Source organism: Vigna umbellata, chromosome 7, assembly GCF_029865625.1.
Source record: "Vigna umbellata cultivar VRB3 chromosome 7, Vumbellata_1.0, whole genome shotgun sequence".
NCBI classification, from domain to species: Eukaryota; Viridiplantae; Streptophyta; class Magnoliopsida; order Fabales; family Fabaceae; genus Vigna; species Vigna umbellata.
In genome coordinates this window covers 22,027,488-22,039,418 of record NC_142171.1, presented here as the reverse complement: position 1 = coordinate 22,039,418, position 11,931 = coordinate 22,027,488, and the positions used below count along the sequence as shown (strand labels likewise).

At 35.9% G+C, this 11,931-nt stretch overlaps 1 long non-coding RNA gene across 1 annotated transcript; it reads right to left on the bottom strand.

Annotated features, from left to right (window-relative positions):
- Positions 1-10,133: 10,133 nt before the first annotated feature.
- LOC148195417 (uncharacterized) lies at positions 10,134-10,585 on the bottom strand. Its single transcript, XR_015780746.1, has 2 exons — positions 10,511-10,585; positions 10,134-10,376 (listed from the first exon to the last, which is right to left on the bottom strand). It is a non-coding gene; the product is annotated as an uncharacterized LOC148195417 (long non-coding RNA).
- Between the last annotated feature and the right edge of the window lie 1,346 nt (positions 10,586-11,931).

The window sequence follows — 11,931 nt, the reverse complement described above, 5'->3', positions numbered from 1 at the left end:
GCTTGATTTAAGTGTTTTTGTGCAGGTTTAAGGTGAATTTGGTGAAAGAAGTGAAGAAGGAGAGAGATGGAATCAGAAAAGACATCAAAAAGTGCAAAAGGAGAAGCCACAAGTACCGCTCAGCAGCAGTTTACCGCTGAGCGGCACTCAGGAAGTCACAGGAGGTCCGCTGAGGGGCAAAATGGCAGCTGAGGGGAAGAAACTACTCACGCACTTACCGCTGAGCTGTACTTTACCGCTGAGCGGCACACTTATGGGCTTGGGCCTAAATTTTCTGTAATTTTAGAATAGTATATAAGCTTTAGGACGTCCTAGGGTTTGTATCTTTGGCAGAAACGAAGCAAACACTCTCTCTTCCACCCCTTTGAAGGAGGATCTTGGATGCTCAGGCTACCTCTTCACCTTTCTAGGGTTCTATCTTTCATTCTTTCATTATTGTTCATCTAGGTTCACCATGAATATGGTGAACTAAACCTTGTATGTTTGTTGGGGAATCAATGTAATCTTTTGAAGCTCTCATATATGGAATTTGTGCTTGCATCTTAATCTAAGACTCATGCTTTCTTTCATCATTAGTTAGGGTTTTTCCTCTTTGCTCAATGCTTGCTTTGTTTAACTCATTCAATGCATGATTATTGGTTTTGTTGATACGGGAACGTACGAGGAAGTCTAGATCCGGGGAATTACTCCCAATAGTATATTGGTTGTCGTTAAGCTCCTGTGCTAAAAGAACTAATTATTAGGAATGCTAGGAATTGTATGAACTCGTAATTGGGGATAGGCCTTCTTGCAAGGTAATTTAGAGAGTGGCATTAACAATGATGACTTGAATGTTGAATTCCTAAAATATATGAGAGTGGATAAGATGAAATTGACCCCCAACAACATATTCATCTATATTTCATTGAAAGTGCTTGTCTTTTGTTTTAGCCATTGATCAACCTCATGCATACATGTTTATTTTCGTCTTTTGCATAGTAAAATCCTACTTATTTTGATCTTAAGTCTTAGCTAATCAACAAACCACACAACTAAACTAGGCCGTGAGTCCTTTGGGAGAACGATACTTGGTCTTACCAAGTTTATTACTTGAAACGATTCGGTCATACTTGCCGATTGTAAAACAAGTTTGTGACATCATATTTTGGTGATCATAAATTTGTCCATCAAGTTTTTGGCGCCGTTGTCGGGGACTCGTGGTTTAACTGGTTAATTTGTGTGATTATTAATTATCTTTGACTTTAATTTTGAATTTCTGTTTTTATTTTTCGGTTTTTATTTTATTTTACTTTATTTTATTTTATTTTATTTTATTTTATTTTATTTTATTCTCTGAATCTTATATCTTCTCTTATATCTTTTTGTACTAACAAATATTTTCTAGAGTTTTGTGCCTAATGTTTGCAGGATGCAATTCGAACAAGAATTTAATAGGCACTCAATTCTACTAAGGTAATTTTAACCACTGGTGGGATCTCACTCAAGCATGGATAATGATCAATTTTGGCAAGCTGTCGAACAATTTAAGAATCGACCACCACAACAATGGCAGCAAAAACCCTCTCTATCAGGAAGAAGGATAACGTTGGAGGAGGCAGTTCAACAGTACATACAGATACCTAATTGTCATCACAAAAGCACTCAAGCTGGCGAAGAATTTGATAGGCCACCACCACAACAATGGCAGCAACAACCCTCTCTATCAGTAAATTTGGATGACACCCTTCAACGATTTTTGAAAAATTCCGACTCTACTCAGAAAAGCATTGAAGAATCATGTAAAAGGATGGAGATGCACCTTCGTTTCATTAGTCAGAAATTGAATGTTAAGGTTAATACTGAAGTTAACCTTAAGGAGGAAGGTCAAGCCATTGTCACTGAAAGTGACAAGACTTTTACTGAAGAAAAAATAGAGAGAGATGAGGAAAAGGTAGAGAGAAAAGAAAAAGAAGAGTTGAGTGAGAAAGATAAAAATGAAGAAAAAGAAAAAGAAGTGGTTGAGAGAGAAGAGAGAAAGAAAATTTGTGTGAAAATAAAGAAGTTGAGAAGAAAAAGAGAAGGGAAGAAAAAAATAAGAGAAAAGAAAAAGAGAAAATTTGGGGAGAGGAAGCGTAAGAAAAAGAAGATGAGAGGAAAGAAGAAGGAATCATATGAAAAATCCCATCCTCATCTAAAGAAGAATCATAAGAAGGAAAAGAAATTTAAGTGCTTTATGGAAATCTTCAAGAAATTGGAGATTAAAGTTCCTATGATTGAGACACTGCAACAGGTTCCTGATTTGATCAAATTTCTGAAGAAGTTCAGTAGAAAGAAGAAAACGAAGATGGAACATGAGCTTTATTGGGTCAAGCTAGTGACGTTAAAAGAGCGCTTGCTGGGAGGCAACCCAGTGATTTAAAAAACTTTTGATTTTATTTTGGTTTTGTAATTTTTAATTTGTGGACATTATTTTTGTAAATATTTTGTTGGATATAACATCTACTGAAGGATGCTAGGTGGTTAAGTATCTACTGAAGGATACTAAGTTATAACACCTACTGATGGGTGTTAGTGAGAAAATTTTGCACCTACTGATGGGTGTTGGTAAGTTTGTAACACCTACTGATGGGTGTTGGTAAGATTGTAACACCTACTGATGGGTGTTGGTGGATTTTGGGTCAGGCTCGTGACGTTAAACAAGCGCTACCTGGGAGGCAACCCAGTTGATTGATTGTTTTTGTTTGTTTCATTGTAGTAGTAATAGGGTTTTGCATAAGTATTCTGAAGATTGAATTGCAGGGAACCAGTGAGGGGCATGTTTAGGAGGCACTTAGGTTAAGCAAAGAAGGAGAAGAGCACATCATGAAAGTGCCGCTGAGCGGCACTTACCGCTGAGCGGTACTCTCGCAGATGGGCTTTAGTTTCCCCTTAGCGGGACCCGAGCCCATTAGGGTATTTTTATACCCTAAGCTGCGCATATGCTCATACTTTCAGGCTCTTCTCTGCACAAACACTCCCACATACCTTCTCCAAGGTTTTCCACATCTTTTCCCTCATCCCTCTTTAGAAAATCTCCCTTCCACTCACTTGCTCACTAGTTTTCCATCTAAGTTTGGGGTTGGGAGAGAGCATCATTGAAGGGGTTGATTTCTTCATTGTGGTTTACTAATGCTTAACAATGTATCTTTTGGTTTTGTGAATTATGTTTGATGCAGGGATGACCTCCTCATCGGGCAAAAAGAATCAACACTATAAGATCCAAGAAGAAGGAAGATACAGAGGACAGCTCAGATTGATGAGGAGCTGAGATAGCATTTACTGATGAATGCTATCATATGCTTATGCTTTTGTTGGTTTAAGTTTTCTAAACTTATTTATTTTTGGTTTTAGATTAGGGTTTGATGTACTCTATTGGAAACCTGGTTTGTTATGATGGTTTGCTATTAACTGTGATTGTGTGATAAGTAATGCTTGATGATGATTATTGATTGATTAATGTTGAGATAGATGTGCACATAAAATGCTTATACAGGTGATTCACAAGCTTTGTGAACAAATGCAGGATATCATGATTGTGATTGTGAAATTAAGCAGGATGTGTATGTCAAATGTGAATGAGCTTATATGTGAGGTTTTGAGCTCCAGAGTTGTTATTGTTGAATGCTATTACTTTGGAAACATGAATGATTTTGCCCAGGTTTTCTATGATTGAATCAATTGCTTGTTTTGCATCATGTGATCAAGGCCGTTTGTTGGAACCCTTTTTATTGGCCAAATTCATAAAGTTAGCCCACTAAAAGAGAACACTTTGTGTTCTATCCTTTGAACCCTTAGCCTTGAACATAAATTGAAAACCCTTGTTGAAAAGATTTACCTTGAGTTAAGTAGAAAATCATGTGTGGTATTGTTAAATGTTCAAGTTTGGGGTTGTTGGGAAAACATGAAAAAGGAAAAGCATTGAGCTAAGATCTAAAAAGTAAGAATATGCAAAGAAAAAGAAAAATAAAAGAGAAGAAAAAGCAAAGCTCAATGCAAAAGAAAGTTGGGAAAAATAAGAATAATTGTGTTGATATGATTCTCTTAACACAAGGATTTTGTGATCTAGAAAAACCAATTTTCTTGTTAGCCCAGCCATGTTATAAGCCATTGAAAAGTCCTTGTGATGATGCATGCTTGTGAATGTTTTTGATTGTGGTTAAATGAAAGGCAAAGTTGATTCATGTGACATTGTGATAGTGGAGTGAATGAGTGATTACCTCTTATACACTTGTGTTTGAGTGAAACACTTTACCTAGTGAGGAAATATTCCATGAGCACATGAACATCCATGCTTAATTGATTGATCATTCATGAAAAATAGCATTTGTTGGATATTAAGTGACTGTGTGAACACCAAAGCATGTGCATGTCTTGATTGAAATCTTTGTCATGAGTTTAATTGAAGTTTTTACTTATCTTAAAAAGAGAAATTTTGAATGGAGTGAACCATTGTATGGATTGGGAGAAGATTGAGTTACATCTTGTTTGCTTGAGGACAAGCAAAGTTCTAAGTTTGGGGTTGTGATAACAGTTGAAAAACTGTTATTTTCATGCCTAAAATTGATACTAAAAGCAACCTTTATACTTAGAAACTAGCTTGAAATCATGCTTTTATTCATATTTTCAGAAATAAGAGAGCTGGACAGGTTTATAAGCCATTGAAAAGTCCTTGTGATGATGCATGCTTGTGAATGCTTTTGATTGTGGTAAAATGAAAGGCAAAGTTGATTCATGTGACATTGTGATAGTAAAGTGAATGAGTGATTACCTCTTATACACTTGTGTGTTGAGTGAAACACTTTACCTGGTGAGGAAATATTCCATGAACACATGAACATCCATGCTTAATTGATTGATCATTCATGAAAAATAGCATTTGTTGGATATTAAGTGATTTTTGTGAACACTAAAGCATGTGCACATCTTGATTGAACTCTTGGTCATAAGTTTGAGTGAAGTATTTACTTATCTTGAAAAAGAGGATTTTTGAATGAGTGAACCATCATATGAATTGGTTGAAGATTGAGTTACATCTTGTTTGCTTGAGAATACCATGAAGATACATCCTCTCTACCTAGTGAGCATGAGCAATATAGTAGTCATCACAATGATGACCACTATCAAATACCTCCTAGGATAAATCATAGAGAGATAGAACATTACCCAAGGGAAACTAGAATAGATCTTCCTCCCTTCCATGGTAAAGATGATATTGAAGAGTATTTGGAATGGGAGATGAAAGTTGAGTAGTTGTTAGAGTGTCACCAAATAGATGATGAGAGGAAAGTAACAATGGCCTCTTTGAGCTTTCAAGGCTATGCCTTATATTGGTGGACTGCCTTGGTAAAAGACCTGAGATTGAGACACCTACCTTCCATTAGGTATTGGAATGAGTTGAGGTCTGCCTTGAGAAGAAGGCATGTATCAGCATATTATGATAGGGAGTTAATGGACAAACTCCATAAACTCGAACAGAAAAACATGAGTATTGAGGAATATAGGCAAAAAATGGAATTACTCATGTTGAGAGATGGTATAAGAGAAGAGCCAAGGATAACAATTGCTAGGTTTCAAAGTGGACTCAACTATGACATAAGAGATAAGGTAGATATTATACCTTATAATGATATCAATGAGTTAGTCCAACTTTGTGTTAGAGTAGAGCAACAATTGAAGAGGAAAAATTCCTCTAAAAGAGACTACTCTGATTCTTCTTACTCTAGGAAAGATTCCAAGAGGGAGGGTGAACCCTCCAAATCAAAAGAAGAGGGACCTAAGGAAAAGGAAAAGGAAAAATATCCCTCTAAAGAATCTTCTAAAAATGATAGGGTAAAAGAGACCAAGTGTTTTAGATGTGGTTACAAAGGGCACTATGCTTCTGAGTGTCCTAATAAAAGGTCTACTTATATCTTAGAACATCAAGATGAAGATGAAGATTCTTCTAGTGATTCAAATACTTCCATATCTGAGGAAGAAGCCTTACCGTGTGAAGGAGAGTTGTTATTGGTGAGAAGACTTCTTGGACGTCAACATATAGAACTAGAACAATCACAAAGGGAGAATCTATTTCGCACAAGGTGCAAAGTTTTTGAAAACACTTGTTCATTAATATTGGATAGTGGGTCCTCTTGTAATTGTTGTAGTTCTAGAATGGTGGAAAAGTTGGCCTTAACTATTATTCCTCATCCCAAGCCTTACAAGCTTCAGTGGAAAAAAGAGGATGAAGAAATAGTAGTCAAAACACAAGTAAACATATTTATCTCCATTGGAAACTATGAAGAAACAGTTTTTTATGATGTTGTGCCAATGGATGGTGGGCATGTTCTACTAGGTAGGCCATGGCAATATGATCATAACTCCACTCATGATGGTTATACCAATAAGATAACTTTTCTCCACAAAGAAAATAAAATAACTTTGAATCCTCTTACACCTCAACAAGTGAAAGAGGATGAAATAAAAATAAAAATGAAAATTGAAAAAGAAAGAAAAGAAGAAGAAAAGTTGAATAAACAACCTTCTAAAGGAGAAAAGAGAAAGGAGAAGAAGGTACGCATGCTTTTAAATTCTTCATCCAAAGGTAAATACCTTGAAACTTCTTCTCAAAATCATCACTTTGTTTCATTATATAATGAACGGGAATGTTCAAAACAAAGTGAAAGAAAAAATAAAATAGAGGCCAAGGATACTTCTAAGAAATAATTTTCAAAGATAAAGGGCCTTCATTCTGTATTCTTTTCTTTGGATACATCTTTTTAATATTCATCTTTGGTATTTGTTGTAGATATATCTTTGATCTAGGAGGGAAGTACTAAACCAAAGTTGTGCTTCTTTACCTTTCCGATTTGAGGACAAATCATTCTTCAAGAGGGAGGGTATGATGGACACCTAATTAGGCAAACCATCCAAAGGAGTACTAACTCATGCTAAGGCTAGGAAAGGGAAGTTAAGGAAGAACTTTTAAAGGCTCTTTCTTGATTTTCTTTCTCTATGTCTTAGAACGATTCCTCTTTTAATACTTTATGGTTGTTTTGTTTGTAGGATACAATAAAGGCAAGAACCATGGTCGACCAATTAGATTTGGGAAAAGCATTCTTCAAGGAATCAGCACCAGGGCCGCTCCAGCACCCTCAAACAGGACGGGCTCCAGCGCAGATGCACCAAATAGACTTTCGAGCTCACGTGAGCCCAGGCGCCCTCAGACAGTGGGGAATCTAGCGCCAGCGGAGCTGCTTGAAGCACGTTTTTACAGCACTATCCATGTGACCCAACATGTTTCCTGTGACCCAGCTGACTTGGCCTCCAAGCACGTTTCTTATTTTGAATTTTGGATGGAGATTAGCTCAGAATTGAGGCCCTTATCCACCTATAAATAAGAAGGCCTCCCCTTTGTAATTTTCACTTTTGAGCTTTAGTGAAATACTGCAGATGAGTCACTATTTCTCTTCACTTTCTCTACCCTTTACTCTAGCTTCCTCCATAGTAGGAAGGTTTTCTAAGCTAAGAGGTCTCTACACACACTCTTTCCATTCAAAACACACCAAAACACCACTCATCTTCATTCATTCTGTTGCACCATCATTGCTTGCTGATTGGAGTTGCTACCTCTGAGTTCCAATTCTTAGGCAGGCTTCCATCAGTTTACATATAAGATTACAAAAAATTGTGATTTCTTTATATATATACACTAGTAAAAAAACAAGATTTTAACTCGCGCATTTGGCATCGGTTAAGTTGTAACCGAAGCAAAAAATAGCGCGGTGGCATTTTTGTAGTTATCACAAATGAATATGCCTCGGTTCAAAAAGAACCGATGCCTAAAACTGGTGCAGTGGCATTGCTGTAATTATCGCGCAAGGTATATGCCTCGGTTCAAAAAGAACCGATGCCTAAAACTGGTGCAGTGGCATTTTTGTAATTATCGCGCAAGGTATATGCCTCGGTTCAAAAAGAACCGATGCCTAAAACTGGTGCGGTGGCATTTTTGTAATTATCGCGCAAAGGTATATGCCTCGGTTCAAAAGGAACCGATGCCTAAAACTGGTGCGGTGACATTTTGTAATTATTTTTTTATTTTTTTGAGAGCGTTTAGGCCTCGGTTCTTTATAGAACCGAGGCCGTAGACCCTTATTGCCTCAGTTAAAAAAATAACCGAGGTAATAACATGTGTTTAGAGTTAAATTTCGCAAACAGAGATAGAAGTTGCGCCGCTCTTCTCTTTTCTCCCTTTTTCTTTTGTTTCCCTTCCTTCCTCTTCTCTGCTCTGATGGAGGCGCGACGAAGGATATTCAATGGCGTGATTGAGGCGCGGCAAAGACGCAGTGGGGGCGCAAGGGCGGTCATTCTCGTTCTTCTTCTCTTTGTTCTGATTTGCAGGGAAGGAGGAAACTTCCTTCCGTCTCCTTTTTCTAATTTTGTTTGGGTTGTTTTATGTTTAATTGATGCTTTGCAAGAGTGGTGGAGTTTGATTCTCTGCAGGTGGTGGTGGGAGCACGTCATTCTCGTTCCGATTCGTCTAGGGTTCCGATTTCAATTTTTGGATTTTTTATTGGAGTTTTTGAGTGGCGGCAGAGCTGAGACCTCCAGGAATAGAGGAAGAGAAGCTGGTGGAGAATCATTCTTGTTTCACTGAAAATGTGGAATTGCGTTGTTGTGTTGGTAGCTCTGAAAGTAGAAAATCATGTTGGTGGCAGTGGAAGATGGGTGATGGCAGTGGAAGATGGGTGATGCATAAGAACAAACATCAACAACATCCTGAAGCTTAAAAAAAAAAAAACAAGTTACTGCCTCGGTTACGTAAAAACCGAGGCATAAATCCTATTCTTTTTAACTCAGTTCACGACCGAGGCATAAAACCTACCCCTTTTTACCTCGCCGGTATATGCCTCGGTTGTAGAACCGGTGCCTAAAAGCAAAAGTAACCGGTGCAGTATCCTCTTAGTGTACTAGTGATATGAAATGAGATAGTTTCATAATCATAGTTACCAAAGAAAAAACGGTGTGAAATTTCCTTCACATATTCAAATTATCCACTATTCTATTGTTTTGAAATGAAATTTTATTAGATTGGTTTAAACACCACGTAATTAGCACAACAGAATGGCAGCACAGCAGATAGATAGTACGGAATATATCGTTCAAGGTCACACCCATTCTTTTATTAAAGACTATATATGATGTAATCATAAATATACTGGAATTTATGCAAATTGCCTTTTCCTACTCTTTATGATAGTTTTAGAGATCTCTACGTTAACCAGAGAAATTTTGACTAATTATATTATATAAATAACTATAAAGTTTATAATTTTACAATAAAGTTTAATAAAATTGAGTTAAATATAAATCTATTTATTAAGATGATATTAGAATCTTTTCTATACGTTAGAACTTATAATATTATTAAATTTTTATTGAGCCATTTATAAATGTTTAATGGTATATACAAATTGTTTATTTCTTATCGTATGGGATGTATTACAAATTCTGTCTTGGTTATGCATATAACGAAATTATAATATATAAATAAAGTTTAACAAAAAAAATTGTTTCTATAATGTGATTATATACCCCCTCAAATGTAACCAACATCAATAGTAATAATTATTAATGAAGAAAGACCGGTAGGTTATAAATAGTAATTATTAATGAAGAAAAAAATCATTAAAAGAAAATTAATATATGCTATAGGTTAGAAACTCACTTACTAAAAAAAAATATTTTTCCATGTTATTATTATAAACCTCTTCTCACCCTTTCTCATATAACCATAGTGAATCAAAATAATAAATATAGTGAATGTACCGTTGACCATCTCGTTAGTAAATTTTCAAAAGAACATTGAAAATTTTCTCAATTTTGAGTTTTTGTAAATCAGACGGCTTCTTATTAAGTTGATCGGTAATTCTACTATTAAAACTATCATCACAGATTCAACATCTTTAATAAGTGAAAACAGGTAAACCACACTTATGGTTTAGAGACTAAAGGAGAAAGACTGAGAATAAATATAAAGGAGATCTCAGATATAGTAAAAGACTAATAAAATTTAAAGTATAAAAGAGTAATCATCAACCCCACATCCGAAACCGTAAGAATCAATAAAGAGAGATCAATGAAAAATTGAATTTATATGATTCATAATCCTTCATTATTTGAATTCATATTGATTACATCAGAATCTCACCATACTCAGAATGGTGGAGTATCATCAGGCAAAGGTGGATTTTCGCAGAAACAAGTGTGATTCAGACAATTACATGAAACACATTTTGGACAATATTTTTTACATTCTGGGTCTGAGTTACAACGCCCAACTGCAAGTTCTGAGAATTCTGCTTCAGATTTCATCATCATATCTGCATGCAAATATATAAGAACAAATAAAAAGTAAGCAAAAATAAATTAATTTGAGAGAAAAAGAATACCATCGAAAATTATAAAATTTAGATCATGGTGAAACATAGAATGGAAACAAAGTATGATTTGTGACCTGAAGAAATGATGAAAAAAGCCAATAAGAATGCCAATGTGAGAGAATATTTTCTTGAAGAATCCATTTTGCTATAGAACATCATCTTCAACCTAGGTTTATATAGAAAATGAATTATCATTGTATGTTCAGAACTTTGACTATCAACGCCTCTTAATTAATTAATGCATTGATTATAAATATAAATGAGTGATAAAAATTAATAGTATTATAAAACGTTGTATTGTTAAAATGTAGTTTTTTCTTTTGAAGTCAATAATTATTACGGTAACATCCCAACAATACAGCAATGAACCATATATTAGAATAATTACAATTAATCATAAACCAGATCAGTCTTAACAGTAAAAAGAGCGTACGGTTTTGACTTACATAGAACCACAAACTTAACTACACCAGATAAGAAATATTTGACCAAACTGTGTACAAAAACAACACCGAACGGTTATACTAAACGAAAGAAAAGGGTGATCGAACGACCACCTTACAATTTATCTAACTACCAACCGAACGTCCTATTATTCGGTCTTCACTTCTACTTCTACCATGTTCTCTTCTGCCAACGCCTCTTCCAGCGACGGGTCTCCTTCTACTCACATCCACACGGATGATCATTGCAACGACAAGACGAACGCACAAGAAGAGACAACACAAGGAAAACGCAGGGTAAGCTTACGTAATTTAATTTAAGTATACACATACATTTCAAACAATCAAACGTACAAGTTAAATTTAACATGAGTAACATACACATCCTATCACTAGACTGATTGTCCGGACTATATGAATTCTGTGTAGCTACGACGTTCGCGCACTCGGGTGATGTAGTAACTAGAATTCTCATCAGCTGCCACCCGAGGTTAGTCCGTTTCGTCCAAAGTACCCCTAAGGACTGGGACCTCCTGCCATTCCCACACATGAACTACCCTCCTCTACGTGAGGACGAGTACTCACGGAACATCAAGATGAACCGCCAGCTAAGCATTACCACATTCATACTTTACAAATTTCAATATTCAACTAAGAGTCGTTCCTCCCTGGAACGCTCATCCAAAATCCACAGCCTTTTATTTATCTCATATACTCTTCATCGTTTATAATCCTTCACTTTAGTGTCATTTTTATCACAATTTCTAAGAACATCAAATATCGGACGTTCAGCCCTCTTCAGAACGAGGACGAATGCTAGGAACGAGACCGAGAAATCTCCCATTCCAGAATAGAAAAAGACCGAGAGAATCAAATTTCACATAATATTACTAGAAACACCGAACGGTCAAGGACCGTTCAATGACGAATGTACATTATCATAGGGGAATACATATTCAGATCTCATTTATATTCAATTCGTTTCTCAATACATAGTTTCATAACTTTATAAAAATTCAAATCATAATCAGTTTGTTTACTTCATACAATCC